The following is an 18,939-nucleotide window of genomic DNA, read 5'->3' as shown; positions in this document are numbered from 1 at the left end:
TTTGCCGGAGGTTTTTGTAAGACTCTCTGTTTTTGCTGGAGGTATTTTGTAAGACTCTCCGCTTTTGTCGGAGGTTTTTGTAAGACTCTCCGCTTTTGCCAGTAATTTTTGTAAGACTCTCCGTTTTTGCTGGAGGTTTTTGTCAGACTCTCCGCTTTTGTTGGAGGTTTTGTAAGACTCTCCTCTTGTGTCGAAGGTTTTTTTGTAAGACACTCAACTTTTGCCAGAGGTTTTTGTAAGACTCTCCATTTTTATCGGAGGTTTTTGTAAGACTCCTTAGCATGTATTAATGCCGAAGGTCCTACACACTATCGGAGCTACGCAATACCTTCCAGGAAACCTAGGCAGTCTTGCCTTCCAGGTGACCTAGGTATGCTATGCCCGCAGTGTGTAGGCTTGTAGTGCCCCCAAGGAAACGCCCGGGGTGCACCACAACACTGTCCACCAAGGATGTGTCCTAGCACGTAGCATTTATATGACCGAAGCTATACAATGCCTCCCAAGGCACCCTAGGCATAATCTACCTTGCAGGTGACCTAGGCATAAGCGGCGCCCGTAGTATATAAGCATGTCGTGTAGAGAGGATTCCTTACGACAGTATGGTTATATTAGCTATGTTTTGCCGTCTAATGTTGGTAAGAAGCTATTTGTAGCATAAAAACATAGCTAAGTAATATAACTGTTCATGCTAAGTGAGAATGAAACTTAAGGTCTACTGCTTCTACCTAGTGGCTATCTATTGAAAAAAGACTCCTAGCAGTAAGGTTGGAGGCCTCCAACAGAATCTAACCTTACCGTATGAAAGACTGATCACTAGGTAAACTACTTTGTAGTTAACAATGGGCGTACCTTTGTAGGAATAAGGCCTCTATTGTGAGGCTTGGTGGCCTCGAAGCCTGTGGCTAGGCTGGGAGAGGCGGAGCTTGACCCCCTCAGCCTTTAGCCGTTGCCGTACCCCGGAGGTAATCTGTTCAGAGTCTGGCGATGGCATGTTGGAGGCGTAGTCGAAGGCTAGTCGGGAGAGGCAATCCTCGATCGCCTCGGCCCTTAGCCGCTGCTGGGCTCCAGAGATACCCCGTCCGGAGCCTAGCAATAGCATGTCCCCGACTCAGTTCTTGTTGCTGGATGTGGTACCGTTGGTAGTAGGGTCAGTAGTGATGGTGCAGGGCTGAGGGGCTAGGGATTTGCCCGGGAATTTGCCCAAGCCTCCGAACACTGCGTCGTCCTTTGCCCACTCCTTCTGTGGCCAGGTATTCTGCTTGCCTTCTGAGGTATTCCTACTGGAAGGACATGAGGGTGCAGCAGTCATTGGTGTTGTGGCCGCGCCCTGGTACATGCAAGATGCACCCATGTGCCTCCGGAGGCACCGGAGCTTGGAGTTGTCATCGGGGTCGCTGCCGAAGGCCGTGTGTCCCAAAGCCTGTTGTTTCCCCAGGGTCTCCTTCCCCTTTGGGAGACCATCGAGGATGCCCAATGAACCGGCTATTGGAGCAGAAGTGGTTCTGACTATGCCTCACCAGACGAGGTGGGCTTCGGGTTCCCTACATGCGGTTGGCGGGGTCCGCGCATCCTGAAGCCCTCCGTCTCCTTGGAACCCTCTTTTGCCTGAGGGGCCCAAGGAGGACACTGGGTGGACATACTTTCCGAAGGTGTTGGCTCGCTTGGGGTATCCCAGGTGTGGTCGAAGAGGACACCTGGGGACCAGGCCCAGGTGGGAGCACTCATGGGTTGGACCACCTAGAACCATTGGAAGGTGGCCTGCTTGGTTGTGGCTTCGGCCGCATCCTCTCCTAAGGCAGTGAGGTCTTCGTTGTGCAGAGATTGGAAGGCCTCCACGCCGTCTGGAGCTCCTGTACCGACCCAGGGTTCTGAATTGGCCAAGGTCAGAGGAACGCCATCCCATACGGCAGCGGGGCTGGAGCATGCATATGGTGCGTATGGCTGAGGCAGCCATGCATATGGTTGCATGCTTGCAACGGTGGGTATGGTGGTTTTAGCTAATCCTTTGGTGGTCTTCCTGGGGGATTCCTACCTCTCTTAACACTTTTGTGTTCGAGTCCCCACGGACGGAGCGCTGTTGGAACAAGAGTTCATCTTGCCCCAGCAAGTACGATGAGAGTTTCTTCTAAGGAGGAGACTCAAGCTTGGAGACGAAGTTTGAGAGAAAGGAACACCACGAATATATTTGTTGGGACCGAACTCCCAGACAATGTGGGCCTTCGCTTACGAAAATGCCGAAGGGTCCTCGGGGTGACACGTGTTTGGGGTGGAATAGTTTTTCCATTGATCTTCCAGGTACAGTATGGCCCTATTTATAGCCCGTACTCGACCACTGCAGGCGTGGTTTACAGCTCCTACCCCCTTACCTGCTACATTCTCAGAATATTCAGGGCATTATGTTACAATTAAGCATATTTACATAATTACATCTCTGCCCCGAACCTGTAGTCTTTAAGATGCATCTCAACGCCGTCCCCTTCGGCCTGTCGAAGTCTACTGTGGTGGATGCACTTCGTTCAAATTGCCTTAATTTTTTTAAGCATGACCATGCGGCCCCAGGGTAACTGTATCATTGACATGCATTTAATGCCCTCGATGTATACCGAAGCATCATTTTCCTCGTCGGTTCAAGTTCCGCAGCGCGCTTTTTTAACCGTTGGCCCCATGGTCACTTGTTTTTACCGTGCCTTTGCTGAAGCTTTCGCTCTCCTTCGAAGCCTCTGACAGTCCTCTGAGTCCTTCTCGAACGAAGCCCCTTGCAGCTCTCCACGTCCTTCCCTGTTCAAGGCTTCCCCGTTAATCCCAATGGCACCGAAGGTCAGGTCTTCTCACCTGAAGACGTACTGGATTGGGCAGTGTAAGGTGGATGACGAAGTGTTGGCCAGCCTCATGAAGGAGGGATTGATTAACGATGTTTCCAAAGTTCGGCTCCCCGTCAATCAGGAGATACCAGAGCCTGATAATGACGAAGCAGTTGTATTCGTTCATTATTTCTGAGCAGGTCTTCGCTTGCCATGCGATGACATGGTTGTTAAGTGCTAAAGATTTTTGAAGTTTATCTTCACCAGCTCACGCCCAATGCCATAGTGAGGATGGGGCTTTTCGCATGGGCCGCTCGGTCAGAGGGAGCGAAGGCATCAGCAAGGGCCTTCGCTCCTGCTCATCGTCTTCATCACCAGCCAAAACCAGTCTTCGCATGGGGCGTCCAGAGCGAGGCGCATTACAGTTGTTTGAACTTCGCGTACCGCGCTGGGTTATCCACGCAAGTCGTCGTATACAAGAACAAATGGCCGAGTGACTGGACGCAGTGGTAGTTCTACCACAAGGTGGATACCGAAGAGTTTCTTGTCTCGAAATGTGAGGAAGTTAAGGGAAACCACGCGCCAGACATGCACTTGAAAACATCCCAACAAATAGCTCTCGAAGCCTTCGCCAGGTGTGCGAAGTATCTATCCACCTGCGACCTGGTAGAGGAATTTATAGCTACTGGGGTATGGCCCCTTAGCCGGGATTGGAGTATCCCAGAGTTTGGGGAGAAGGGGCCCGAGGGGCTTTGCCGACCTCGTCCTTCCGTGCACGGCTTCACGGGTATGCAAGTTTCTACCTTTAAAACATCTATATATATTAATTTTTTCTTCTTTTTTTTCACTTCGGTGGCACTTGCTTACGCGTATTGATCTTTTCTAGATTTATCGGTGTCCGAAGTCGAGGCCAAAGCTATGATGCTTGTTGGCAAATTTACACCGGGCGAAGCCCAGCTATGTGTCGAACAAGGCCTTGTTCGAAGACTCAATCGTGTCTTGGAATACATGGGCCTTTCTACAGGGAAAGGCTGAAGGCTTGCGCGCTGCTGCAGGGTACTGGGGATGGCTCCCCGGTAGAAGAAGCCGGCGAAGAGGTTCCCGCGGGCCCCCTAAAGAAAAGAAAATAGTCCGAGTGATTGCCGCAGGTTGGCCAGAAAAAGAAGGCGCTTGCCCTTCGGAAAAGGCCACACGAAGTTGCCTCCGATGTTGTCCACAAAGAAATGTCTCTGGAGGGTTCGGCCGCACCGCGTGATGTGCCAAGGAGAGAAACTCCAGAAGGCACCCAGGAGCCCCATCCTTTGAAGTCGGGATTTAGCTCTCGCGTGGACCTTCACACGCTGATTTTGAGCGACGACGAGGAGTTAGCAGAGATGGAAACCATCCTTGAGGCTACCACCCGGGAAACTGAGATCGAAGGAGCCAAAAATATTATGGTGGTAGCCTATTCTTCGCCATTGTCGCCTTCGAGCTCCTCCTCCGGGACTGAGGCATCAACTCCAAGCGCGCCCCACCGTGGAGGAAAAGGGTTCATGGGCCACGGCGGGCTACTTGACACGAAGGCAATAGCGCCCGAGGTGTTCAAGGCTTCCTCCTTCGAACCAAGCACCTGGGAGGTCAATGACGCGAAGAAAATTTTTAGTACCTTCATCCTCCCCGAGCTTGAAATTTCACTCGCCCGGAAGCCCATCAGTGAACTCTTCGACGCTTCTGATGTGGCAATTGCGAAGGTATACCAGTATGTTCCATTATTATCATCATTATTATTTTGTCCTTATGGTAATTGCTCATATCCATGCGTCGTCCCCGGCTTTGCTTATATCGTGGACTCAGCGCAAACAGGTAGAGAATTCTGAAGCCCGCGCCCGGAGTGCAGATGCCCAGATTGATATTTGCAGAAGCGTGTTGCGAAAGCCGAAGGCTAGAAGCGTGAATTTTCACGCCGAGCGAGGGAAGCTAAGTCGTGCTTGGAACAATTTGAGAAAAAACTCAGCGCCCTTTGTTCGGAGAAACAAATGGCCGAAGAGGAAGTCAAATGCTTGCGCCAAAACCTACAACCCTTTGAAGTGCAAGTATGTGACCTGCAAGCACTTTGCGCCACAGAGAGTGCTAAGACACAGCAGCTGCAAGGAGAGCTGAGCGAGGAGAAGGCTCTCTCCGAAGATGCTTTAAACGTGCTTGGGGAGCTCGAGCCAAAGGCTGTCGCTGCATGCGAAGCTATCAGCAATACCTTCGAAGGTCTTGGTACCTCGGTGATGCCCCCAACACTCAACATAGTTGGGCTGGGCGAACTTATGAGTTGGATCAGTGAAACCAGCGGGAGCCTTCTCCTAGCCGCTCAACTTTATGGCGACTTCTGCTCGATGGTTGCCGCCAAAAGTTTTGTCTAGTCAATTGAAATGACGGGCTGCGATTATCATACCGTGCCTCAAAAGTCTACCTTCTGGTACCCGACGAACATGTCAACTTCGGCTGTCATGAGGGCGTCGAAGGCCACTGCCTGATCATTTACCACCAATTATTGGTGCAGACACGGTCGCAAGCTCGTCCTCTGAGAGGCGGAGATCAACCGCCAGCGAGTACGTTGTTTCATATCATAGGTTTTGTTCTTTTTGGTCGTGCACTTTTTTATGAAGTATTTCTTTTGCAGGCGAAGGCGAGGGATGATCCCTCGTCTAAAGCTACAACCGCGGTGGCCGAAGAATCCGGGAAGGTGGAATGATTGAGCACGAAGTGTCATTTTGTTTATTGAGTTTTGCATATGATGGGGCGATGTATTATACATTGATGATGTAATATATAATATTATATTTGTTACAAAATGTTCTTGACTTGTTGCGCTCCCTGCGTAGGTCCTCCCTTCGGACACTGTACAGGTAGCCGAAGAGGCTATCCCCGTTACCATGATGAAGCATTTTGGAAATCTTTTAGCCCTTCGATGTTAGTTAACCGCCGATCTGAGCGCAACTTGCGCCGTACCACGCGCGGAGACGTCGAGGGTCTGCCTACGCTCCTTGAGCCGAAGATTGAGCCAGAAGACAACGATGGGCTCCCACTTCGCTAGCCACAGCATTGCTATCACTGTGGTCCCTCTTCGCAACTAGTTGAAAACACCGGAGGCGAAGATGATCTTTGAGCGCCTCCATCAGCTTCGACTCATGTTGGGTCCCCTTTGGCCCCAACCATGCATTTTCATGCAAGTGAAGGCATAGCCTTTCAGTTTGCTTTTATTCGATGGTATAAGGATTTTATGGATCCTGATGTTGACCGCTTTGCGGAAAAAAGGTTGCATTTACAATATTATTATTTTGCTTTTTTGGGCACTTACTTCGGTGGCATCGCGCTTGAAGTGACATATTGGCGTTTCGCAATGTTTTCGGATGTTAGGAACACCTTGTCGCTTACTCAAGCCAAGTCTTCTTCGGCAAATGATATTCTCGACTATTCATCTAGGGCGTCTCTTCGGCAACAATGAATTTTTAATATTGGACAACGCCGTTCCCCCGATTTTTCACCGTAGCTACCTGCGACTGCCAGAGAAGTGCTGTTTCAAGAACGCCGTCCCCTCTCCCCCCACCCCCGCCCCCCGATTTTTGGTCGCAGGTATCTTCGGCTGATAGAAATTTATTTTCTTTGTTCGAGAGCGGGCGCTCTTAGGGCATTTTTTTTCTTCTGAAGGTTCATTTTTCTTTCGGTGTGGGATCAGGCACTCTTAGCCCCCAACTTTTTAGAAGTGCATCTCCTTCTCTTAGGTCACATGACACTTTGGCTTCTCTTCCGAATGTTTGTTTTTCCTTCGGTGTGTGGGTAGGCACTCTTAGCCCCGAATTTTTAGCTCGAAGTGCGTCGCCTTTCCTTAGGTCGAGCGACACTTCGGCTTTTCTTCCAAAGGTTTGTTTTTCCATCGGTCCGGGGGTAGGCACTCTTAGCCCCCGACTTTTTAGCTCGAAGTGCGTCACCTTTCCTTAGGTCGAGCGACACTTCGGCTTTGCTTCCGAAGGTTTGTTTTTCCTTCTATGCAGGGGCATTCACTCTTAGCCCCTGACTTTTTTAGCTCGAAGTGCATCACCTTTTCTTAGGTCGAGCGACACTTCAGTTTTTCTAACGAAGGTTTGTTTTTCCTTTAGTGTGGGGGCAAGCACTCTTAGCCCCCGACTTTTTAGCTTGAAGTGCGTCCCCTTTTCTTAGGTCGAGCAACACTTCGGCTTCTGATTTATTTATTTATTTATTTTTCTTAAGGTCGAAAGTGTACATCTTTTTTTGTTGACACTTTGCACTTCTAGTTGTGTCGTCTATTTGCGGCCCTTCACTCGTCGATTGGTCACCCTACTCTGGGGCTGGCGCACTTCAACGACAAGTTACCAATACTCAGAACAAGCAATATTTTCTGGGAGTACTTCTACTATATCGATGTTTACAAGGGTTCCTGCCTTGTTAAAAACCTCACCCCCTAATGAAGGGGTCCCCTATGAGGAAAAGAGTGCAATTCCCGTACAATTTGATTACATGAAAAGAAAAATTGTATAAAGAAAAATTACACAAGCTTCGTTTTGGCCGCCATCGCTGTTAGGCGTAGAACTTGCGAAGGTTGTCCGCATTCCAAGTATATGGAAGCTCTTCGCCCTCCATATTAGCCAAGTGATATGAGCCAAGTCTTAAAGACCTTTTGACTAAGAAAGGACCGTCCCATTTGCTCTGTAGTTTCCCACTGGTGATGCATTACCTACTCTTCGCAGCACCAAATCTCCGGGGACGAAGTTCTTTTCGGATATATTCTTGTCCCTCCACTTTCTTATCTCCTATTCATATCTGCCCAGGTTTTCAGCGACCTGCAATCTCACTTCCTAGAGGGCATCGTTCGACGTTGACTCTTCGCCTTGCTCTGGTTCGTTCACGACCTGAAATGATTTGTTCTTGCATTCCTCTGGGGTCATTGTCTCCTCGCTGAAGAGGAGGCAAAACGGTGTGAAACCGGTTGGTTTTGCTACCATTGTTCTTATAGACCATAAGACTTCGGGCAACTCTTCGACCCAGTTCCCTTTTGCCAGTCCCTGTAGGCGCTTCGCGACACCAGCAAAGGTGATGCCGTTTTCTCTATCGACGGCCTTCGCAAAAGTGTCTGAATCCTGCACTGTCAAATTGAGTGTTGTTGTCTACTGTTACTTTGCGTGGGACTCCGAAATGGCATATGACATTCTGCCACAGGAATTTCTGCATATTTCTCGATGTTATGTTTATGAGTGGCATCGCCTCCACCCACTTGGAGAAGTACTCGATCGCAACGACGGCATATCACAAATTTCTTGGAGCGACTGGTAGTTGGCCAACAATGTCAATTCCCCACCGTCTTAACGGCCAAACTGGTGGGATTAGCTGTGTTTCCGCCGAAGGTCTATTTGACCCCTTCGCCCAGAATTGACACTATTGACAACTTCGAACTATGTGATCCGCATCACTGACCGCCTTCGGCCAATAGAAGCCATGTCTGTATACTTTTTCAACTAAGGCTCGTGTACCCACATGTGAACCACACAGTCCACTGTGAATTTCTTTTAGCAGATTCTGTCCTTCTTCCTGGGATATGCATCGCAACCATGGTGCACAGACTCCGGCCTTGTACAGATTATTTCCCGCAATTTTGTAGTTTCTAGCTCTCTGGGCCATACGCTTCGCTTCAACATGATCCTCGGGATTGTGATAACCACGAAGATAAGCTAATATCGGAGAGCGCCAATCTTCGCTTTCGATCATAGCAATGGAATGTGCTGGTCGCGAAGTGTCGTCAGCGGTTGGTTTAGTCAGCTTTTGGTAAAAAAAAACATCTAATGGCATAGGCAGATTTTGCGCAGCGGCTTTGGCTAGCTCATCTACTTTAAAGTTATCATTTCTCGATAAACTCTTGACTGTGAACCCCAGGAAGTACTTTTCTATTCTTCGGACTGCTGCCTTATACTTAACAAGTTCAGGTTCTTTTGCCTGAAATGTCTTGTCAATTTGGCTTGCTATTACCTTTGAGTCTGTTTTAACCAACACCATTCGGGTGCCCAAAGCCTTCGCCTTGCGAATCCCGACGAGGACGGCTTCATACTCCGCGGTATTGTTTGTAGACCAAAATTCTAATCTGGTGGCATATCTCATCTTTGCGCCCGAAGGTGAGGATAATATCGCCGCCATGCCTGCTCCTGTAGCTCCCCAAGCCCCATCGCAATATGTGGTCCAAACCGGTTCCGACGGTTCTTCTTCTAGGGCTTCGGTTAGTGGAGTCCATTTTGCTACGAAGTCTTCTAACGCTTGAGATTTCAACGACATTCTTGCCACAAAAACAATCATGAATGGGGCGACTTCCGCGGCCCATTTTGCATTCTTCCTATAGCTTCTTTGTTCTCAAACATATCGCGAAGGGGCAAGGAAGTTGGTACCGTGATCTTGTGAGCTGTGAAGTAATGGTGAAGCTTGCGAGATGCCATGACTAGTGCATATGCTACTTTTTCCAGTTCTATGAAGATCCTCTTCGGGCCTGCAAGAATTTCTGACACATAGTATATTGGGAACTGTCGTAATTTGTTGTCTTTGTGTCTTTCCTGCACAAGTACAGTGCTCACTGCCGAAGCGGATGCCGCTATGTATAATAACAAATCTGCACCTGGATCAGGGCTAGAAAGTGCTGTGAGCTTCGTCAAATAGTCTTTCAATTCATTGAAAGCTTCTTGTTGCTCCGCGCCCCATCTGAACTTTTCAACATTTTGAAGAAAGGTAGACTTCGCTCTGCAGATTTTGCAATGAACATGTTTAGTGCTGCCAACCTCCCTGCCAAGCGTTGTGCTTGCTTTCTATTTTGTGGAGGTTTCATATCTTTAGGGGTTCCACTTCGATGCCTCTCTTCGACACCAAGAACCCTAATAGCCTTCCGGATTGTACTCCGAAGGCGCACTTTTCTGGGTTCAATCCTAATCCCGCCCTTTGCAAGCTTCCGAATGTTTCACGCAAGTCTTCAAGATGTTGGCTTCTTCTGGCACTTTTGACCACTATGACATCGAGGTAAGCTAGGACAATTCGCCCTATCTGTGAACTTAGCACTGTTTGCACCAACCTGGTGAAGGTTGCGCCAGCATTTCAGAGTCCAAAGGGCATCCTTACAAAGCAATATATGCCAAAGGAGGTCCTGAAACTCGTCTTCTCCTCATCTTCCTTTGCCATCCAGACCTGGTGGTACCTCGAGTATGCATCTAGGAAACTTAACATCTCGCAACCAGCCATAGAGTCCACCAGCTGATCAATTCTAGGTAATGGGAAATCATCCTTCGGAAAAGCCCAGTTCAAGTCTATGAAGTCGACACACATTCTCCACTTTCCGTTGCTTTTCTTGACTAACACTAGGTTAGCTAGCCACTCTGAGTGCAATACTTCACTTATCACTCCGGCATCGAGCAGCTTTTTTACCTCAGCCTTTGCTGCTGCTTCTCTTTCACTTGAAGCTTTTCTAAGCTTTTGCTTCCTTGGCTTCGCCCTGGATCCACATTTAAGCTATGCTGAATGATTTCCCTACTTACTCCTTGTAGGTCCTTCGAAGACCAAGCGAAGACATCCTCATTACTGCGGAGAAATATTATGAGTTGTTGCTGGTCCTCCTATGGGGCCTCTGCTCCTATGGTGACTTTTTTTATCTGGTTTTCTTGATGTAACGGCACTATTCTGGTAGATCCCTCCGGTATAGCCTTCACTGCTTTGTTTATCTTCGGCTGGATATCACTTTCCTCTCGATTTTTCGAAGGTTCCGTCACCATGTGGACATTTCGCCGTCCTGGAGTGATTCCCACTTCGATTGATCGGGCCACTCGCTAGTCTCCAAACACCGTTATGACGCGTTCAGGATCAGGCATCTTCATGCACAAGTACGCGCGGTGCGGTATTGCTCCGAATGTGTTCAAGACTCCCCTACCAAATATCGCATTGTATGGGTAATTAATGTCGACCACATCGAAAGTAATATCTTCCGTTCGGAAATTCGTCCTTTCGCCAAACGACACTGGGATTGTTATCTTTTCCAGAGCGTTGATTGCATTTCCGCCGAAGCCTAGCAATGGTGATCCAGCTTGATTCAGTTCGCTTCGACGTAGACCCATTTTGTCAAAGGCATTAGCGAAGATGATATCCGCTGAGCTTCCTCCATCTATCAAGATCCTATGCACTTCGTTTCCCGAGATGTTTGGTGTGATAATGAAGGCATCTGTGTGTGGGTAACCTAAGACCCTCATGTCCTCTTGCGAGAATGTAATGGGAACATTTGACCACCTTGAATGAATGTACGTCGGCCCCACACCGACGTGGTTGACCCTTCGCACGTATTCTTTTCGCTGTCTCTTATATTCTGTCTGCTGGTTAGACCCCCCTGAGATAGCCAACACCAAATTGTATCCACGATTTATCGTGTCACGGATTTACTGCTCTCTGGTGGTGCTTCAATCGCAGGCCTTGGTGGTGGCAGAGGTAGCTCCCCTTGGAGGGTCATCTGCCTCGTTTGATCCAGCTGAGCCGAGGCTGCCTGTGCATATTGTGGTGCCAGCATCGGTCACCACTGGTTGAAAAATGCCGTGTTTTGATTGTGGTTTTCCCACGCTTCACTACTCCAGAAACTTGCTACGTGGTGTATGGTTCTTGCATGATCAAGAGATTGCTTCGCCAAGCTCTCTTTCATGGCCACAACCTGCAGGCACTGCATGGTCCTATGGCCGACTCCTTCGCCATGTAGCTCGTAGTAAAACATTGTTGGGTCATGCGGGACTCGTCCATCTCGGCCTCCGCGGCCCCTTCCTCTACTGGTTTGGCCTCCTCGAGTAGCTGCACTTTGAGCTTCGCTTGCCACTTGAGCGACTTCAAATGGGCTGGAGTTTATCTGATTGACTCCTTTTTGCCTCGTGTAGTCAGATGCTTCGGATTTCCTCGCATGGCGCAATCTGTCTCTAGGATTGCTAGTGCCTGCCTCTCTGGCTGATGTATTTGCTTTTACTTTGGAGGCTACCATTTCATTTTTCCTTTGCAGATGATCGAGCTCAGATCTCGCGTATTCTTCCATCTTATTAAGTAGCTCTTGTACACTCCCGGGTCTTTTTCTTGTGAGCTTTCCTACTAATAACCCCCCTCTGATGCCCTGCATTGCTGCATCGATGATTGTATCTTCGCTCAGCCCCTTCGCTTGGCAATGTATGTGCACGAAGTGGCGCATATAGCTCTGCAATGTTTCTGTTGGCTGTTGCTTCAGTGCGAAGAGGTCACTCACGGTGATCTTGTCTGCCCAATTTCCCTGGAAATTGCTGTACAGGGCATTACGCAATTGATCCCATGAGTATATGGATCCTTGGGGGCAACATGGAGTACCAAGATCTAGCTATCCCTTTTACGGCCAATACGAAGGCCTTCGCCAATGTTGTACCATCCCCTCCGGCAGACCCAATAGCCGCTTCAAAGCTCATTACAAATTCCCTTGGGTTTGACTCCCCGTCAACATTACCACTCTGGGCATCTTGAAGCCCAGTGGCCACGGCTGGTTCTGCAGATCCATTGCCAGTGGAGATTCTAGGTCTCCCGCGGACGACCGCTGCCGAAGGTCCTGCGAAGTTCGTGCCGTGTCTCCTGGCGGCGTCACTTGGCGATACATTCCTTCCGCTTGGTGTAGCATATCGATTTCCTCGTGGATTTTTTCCAATGTCTTCCTAGCTTCATCTGCCCATCTGCGATATTCTGCGGCTTTTCGGTTCACTGCCAGGCTATCTAACATGCGCTTCTTCTGTGCAATCTTCCTTTCCAGCTCTTCGGCCTCTAGCCTGGCTGTTCTTTCCTCCTGTGTTTCATCTTCATTTTCATATTCCGTGAAGTCATCGAGGTCTTCCCACTCTTTGTCTCGCACCTTCCCCCCTTCTTTTGTCGAAGGATCGAAGTGTGCGCGATCGCTTGGTTCCATGACCCGCACCGCCTCCGCATTTATCTGGACAGCTTCTCCATGTCTGTCATCATTGACTCCTCGTGGCGCTACTTCAACGCCGTAGCATTGCTCTTGTCCGCCCGAAGCTCCACCGGCCGAAGCATTGCTTGACCCTGGCAGCACCGAAGGGGGTCTTCGGCCAAAGTCCTAGCCACAGCCGAAGGTTCCGGCAACGCCTTCACTGTTCCGGTTGGCTTTGTCTTCTTCTTAGGTGGCATGGCGTCGAAGTGTTCGATCCCCGCTGACGGCACCAACTATTGGGACCGAAATCCCAAACAATGTGGGCCTTCGCTTATGGAAATGCCAAAGGGTCCTCAGGGTGACACGTGTTTGGGGTGGAACAATTTGTCCATCGATCTTCCGGGTACAGTATGGCCCTATTTATAGCCCGTACTCGACCACTCTATGTGTGGTTTACAGCTCCTACCCCCTTACCTGCTACATTCTCAGAATATTTGGGGGCATTATGGTACAATTAAGCATATTTACATAATTACAACTCTGCCCCGAGCGACCAAAGAGGGCCCCACTATCCAATCGTGACCTTCGGCTCCGGAGATCCACCGAAGTCTTCTCCATTACGTAGTCCGCAGGATGGCCTTTGGCTTCTGAGCGAAAATCGGCCGCTACCTTCGCCCACCGTGGTCAATTAGGACCGATGGCACGGACTTCGGCTTTCGGTGGAAGGCTCACCACTATCTTCGCCGAGACTGCGAACACGCCTACACCCTTCGACCGATGGTGCTTCGCAATCTTCGCAACCTTCAGATGCAGTTCCTGAAACGAACATGCAGTGACAAACATGTGGTCTTTCCAGTAGACTTCAAGCTATCCTCCGAAGAGGGGGGGGGGACGGGAGATCATCCCCAACAATATTGATGATAGAAAAATGTATCACTCTAGAAGGAGTATCACGACGTTCGCTGTCTTGCTTGTTCTTTCTTGCTATGTCTGTCCTTTGCCCAGATGACCATGGCCTCATATTTATAGGACCATGGGTAGCTTGGTGTACAAGTTATTATAATGTACAAATATCCGGGATCTGACCAAATTTCTGGGCCTTATCCCGGATAACTACCTTCTATCCTATCGAGGAGATAAATATCCACCGTGGTAATTATCGTGGTGCCTACCCCCTGAAGGGGGCAAGCCGGTCACCGATTGTGGCCCGGCACCGCACTGTTAGGGGTGTCAAGATAGCCTTCATCACGCCGGGGTGTCAGAGTGGCATCCATTAGCCTAGGCCTTTAATGCCGGTCACTTCCTTGTAGGCAAAGCACGACCGGTGCTCCCCTTCCGGCAGATCTTTCCTAAGGCCTGCTGACTCAGCCCGCTGCCTTAAGGAAGGCGACCCGATCAGCCCGAGGTGGGGGCCTCGGGAAGCATAGAACCAGGAGGTGAAGGCTTTGGGAAGTGGGACCCCGGAGGGCTGGGGCTTTGGGAGGCCAAAGCTTCGGAGGACCGAGGCTTCGGGAGGTCGTGTTTTGGGAGGCTTCGGAAGGTCGAGCCAGCGAAGCCAAGGGAAGACTTCGTATCTGAATGGGTACCGTGAAAGGATCTGGTGACATCGGAGATCGAGTGTTTAACAGAGGGTTCGGAGATCAAGGCTCCGGAGGGACCTGGATGGTGATCTTCAACCATTATCCTCAGTCTGGTTTATTTTCTCTCCAACAGCTACTATCGGTGTATTGAATAAGGGGGTCCTCTGTCAGAAGGAGTCCGCACAAGAGAGTGCAAGATGGTGGTAGATATTTTTTCAAAAGACCGTGACCCTATCATACAACCAGGCAAGACTCTCGCGATCAACCCCCTGATTGCGGAGGTAAGCCCTGTGACCAGCCTCAGTCGTCATAGTGTAAATATTTCATCTGAACATATCAAGTCGCATTAAATGCTATCTGCTCAAGTGTTTTCTTTCCCCATGCACCCGCTCCAGCGAACAAAGTCTTGGTCGACGCAGATGGGTAGTGTCTAGCATTATTAAATGTTATGGAATGGTGTTACAGACATGCGTGGTGCTGCATGACCGATGGGATGGCATCGCAGGTGGGCATGTGACATGGGGCAATGGGATAGGGCGGGCCGGTCGACCAGTGTAGGGTCTGCATACCTACCATAGCTAGGGGTAGTTGGTTTCGTCAGGATTAGACTAGTCATGCTGTTGGCACGGTCTATTTGTATGTACATTACTCCTGCTGTATAAATAGAGGAGGACTAGGCTTGTAAGAAGATGAGAAACACATCTGTAAACAATTTCATACTATCTATAAAAGAATACATAGGATGTAGGGTTGTTATCCTACGGGAGGTCTGAACCTAGATAATCTTGGTGTTCTTGAGTTGATACACACACACCGAACACGTCGATCACGTACCCTTCACCCAGTATACCCTGAAAGTATTGTCAAGGATTAGCTCTCGACACTTTTATTCCTCATTCAACTTATTGCACATGGCAGCAAATTTCCCAGGCATACACATAGGTAGGGCCTAGTTACAAACATAAAGACCAACCAAAGACGTATCAAGTTAAAATTTCTCTCTCTTCAAAAAGGGTACACGACATAATGTAAATAAGAAAATACCATATTTCACCAGCACAAGCTGACAGCTTAGTTACTCTTAGTATGTTTTAATAATCTAAAACGAAGATAACATATCTTGGACGTTAGACGAACAGACTAGAACAAGGTTGACCAACTATTAGTAGTTCAAGATCAAATCATAAATTAGGCTTCAGTTTGACCACTTCCCATAACTTACAATACAAGCTATTTTTTTTGCCAAAGAGCCTCATAATAGGCGTAAAAATCTGACTAGTATGATATAACCAGAACCAGGTTTCACAACGTAAAAATCTGCTTGATATGATATAGCCAGAACTTTATGACATATTTCCTAGTCAGTACTGACAATGCTCAATTTTGAAAATTTGATCGTGTCCGTGTTTGGAAACACAAGAGTTTTGCAGGAAATAGAAGAATCCTCGCATGAGCCCTGTAGAATTCCGGTGAAGCATTGTGCTCATGTCATGCCTAAATCATCACCACCCTAATGTGATGGCTATTTAATTAGTTCCCTTAACGAGTAAGCCGAAATGATGGATAGATGCCTAAGATAGGAGTGGATCCAATCATGAGCACACTTCTTGCAGGCTCCACTCTTGCAACTTGTGATCATCAGTTAAGTGCTCAAATTCATAGGGGCAGGCCCAAAAACAAATTTTGGCCTACACTCCGTTGTCACAAGCTCAGTGCCATGGACCATGGCGGAACGCACAAGCAGCATACAAATTACTTAGGCCTTGTTTGTCATGTTTTTTTTACTCTTGTATTTTTTTATATCCAAATGAAGCCATGGCAAGCTCTGAACTTTGAGTACTTAAAAAAAGTAGCGCATGCCTGGGAGCGTAGCCACCCACCGAGGCGTCGGAGGCTAGAGCTGCGCCCTAGAGTCCTAGTGCCCGGAGGCACAACTGAAGCCTGGGAACGGCATCGGCGTCGACGGTGAAGCCGGGGGCCAGCGTTGGTGTCTCTACGGGGTGGCGTGATTGATTGCACACGCTCGAGTGGCCGTCGGCGGACGGTCGAGGGACGGCGCGGGCGTCGCTACGGGGCAATGCGACTGACCACGGGCGTTGGGATAGCCTTCGGATGAAATCCTGTTCTCCTAGAAATTTTAGAAACGGAGCGCATACGGATCGGGGAGCCATTTCGATCTCTGGTGATTTGAGGAACCGCCTAGAAGAAAGGAGATCATATGAGGAATATTGGGAAGAACTGGCACTCTCGCTCCTGTTCGCGCGAATTGGGGAGACTGTCAGGTTATTTCTTTTCTTGTATCTTCAATTGTTTTTTCACTCGTAAAAATCAAAGGCTCAGATCTATTTGATCTCTTACCTCCTAAGAGGTCAAAGGTATAGCGTAACAGGGCCTGGCCTTAGACACCGATGTTTCTTCTTCTCTTGAGATGTTTATATACAACTAGCTAGTTGGAGATGCCCTAATACCTTTCCATTTTTAGCTCTCCAAAGTCCCATTTTAATTCTCGAACTCTAAAACCAGATATTTTACATCTCAAAACTTTCAAAACTATTTTTTTACCCTTTTGCTGGTTATATAGGCTGTTTTCGATAATATGGTGGCGGTTTCACCCATCGGCAAAAAAATAAAAAACTAGGAAAATCAAAAAATTAAAAAATAGAAAAAACAAAAACAATTTTTTTTAAAAAATAAAAATAATAGAAAATTTCGAAAAAAAATCAGGAAAAAAGGAAAAAAGTAAAAAATAAAAAAAATAGAAAAATCAAGAAAAGTGGGGAAAATTAGGAAAATGAAAAACTCAGGAAAAAAACATTAGTAAGGAACCAACGAGTGAGTCTATTGCTAACTGGCAGTATAGCGTGATACATACTCTTTAAATTTTTATTCTTTCTAGCATGTATATCTATATTACTGTCACTAGACCACATGCAACACGTTATTCATACTCTTTAAATTTTCATTCTGTCTAGCATGCATATTCTGTTCTACATACTAATGTCTACAAATAGTACGTATTTTTGTCCCCCTTTTTTTGTCAGGCTAACCCCCTTCTAATAACCTTTCTCTAAGACTGGTATCCATGAAAACTCTCCAATCTCTAACCTCCTGATCTCAAAATCCTAATCCCAGTGAACTCCGGTATCAATTATAACTATGGTGAAATTTAGTCGCTTGACAGTTAGACTTTTGTGACAACTGAAAGATTAAAAATAGATTTTTTTTCTATTTTTCTATTTCTTATTTTTCTTGATTTTTTATTTTTTTTGTTTTTTCTATTTTTCTGATTTTTTTATTTTCCTGATTTTTTTCTTTTTTTTTTTTGCTGAATGGTCTATCATATGGTTGAAACTATCACCACGTCATCGAAAATAGCCTATAAAACCAGCCAAAGGGTGAAAGGTAAACGGTTATAAAAAAATTAAATACAAAATATCTGGTTTTAAAGTTCGAGAATTAAAATCAAACTTCAGTGATAGTTTGAAGGTCAAAAATAGACCATTTCCTTCTTTTAGTACTAATAGAAAATAGATGTGACGATACTCGGCTAACGGGTAAGAAGTATGGAGAGTATGGAGCGTACGACTATACTATACCGTTGGAAACCCAGTCGATAATTAGATAAGACTACGCCCGTACTGCTGACAACGGGTGACCATGATTACTACCAGAAAATCAGAAATAATGTGCCGAACTCAACCATGGGGGATCCAGTACCAGAGTCCACAAATGCTGGACGGACCGACCGTGACATCCCATACTGTACGAACGAGCCAGTGTCCACTCACACGTCACCCCCCCCCCCCCCCCGGTTAGGCCAAGCTCAACCATGTGACTGATTTACCAGGCCAGGGCAGATTTGCCTAGCATTTTCGGTTTGAATTGTGATTTGCATTTGACACCCAACCACAATCTTGAAACAACTTAGGATAACCGGCTTCAACGGTTTCACACTTTGTGCAATTATGTGCATCAGCTAGACCTGGTTCTGGAGTCCCGCGGAAAATTGTATTATCCTTTCTTCGTTAAGCATGCTAATTTCCATAATATCAAGAAATAATCCTGGACTGTGAATACAAACAGGTATAATAGAACGTGATTTATGTCATTAGATGCGCACCACAGCCTGAGAATGGGAAATGGGTGTTAGGATAAGACTAATCCCACGTTTGGTTTGAGGTTTATTGGGAAAAGAAGAGGATTTGGGGTAGGGAAATGATGGCTTCAGGAAAAAAATTCTCTACATATGTGCTCCAAAACGACGCCCTGCAGCACCAGGTGGATACCCAGGTGTCCCATGAACCAATCAAAAAGCTAACCGAGAGCGAGTTGAGCGCTCGTCAGCCGAGCGCATGTAGCCGTAGCCGAGCGATGGAACGAAGGGCATGCAGCCGAGCGCAAATTACTTTCCTAATCATCCTAGGTGCATGCAAGATCCTGCACCAGGTGACACACCGCCAGGACCATCGAGGCACAGGCTTCGTCGTCTGCCAGTTTCCCGATGAGATCGATGCCCGCCGAGCAGGCCGACACTGCCGAGATCGCCGATGAGATGATGCTCGTTGAAGCTAGCGTCGGAGAGGGGTGCAGGACTCTTTACTGTTCATCGGAGCTACAG

The sequence above is a fragment of the Phragmites australis genome, chromosome 2 (assembly GCF_958298935.1).
Source record: "Phragmites australis chromosome 2, lpPhrAust1.1, whole genome shotgun sequence".
Taxonomy (NCBI): domain Eukaryota; kingdom Viridiplantae; phylum Streptophyta; class Magnoliopsida; order Poales; family Poaceae; genus Phragmites; species Phragmites australis.
The sequence above is the reverse complement of the archived record's forward strand: the minus strand, read 5'-3'. Positions refer to the sequence as shown.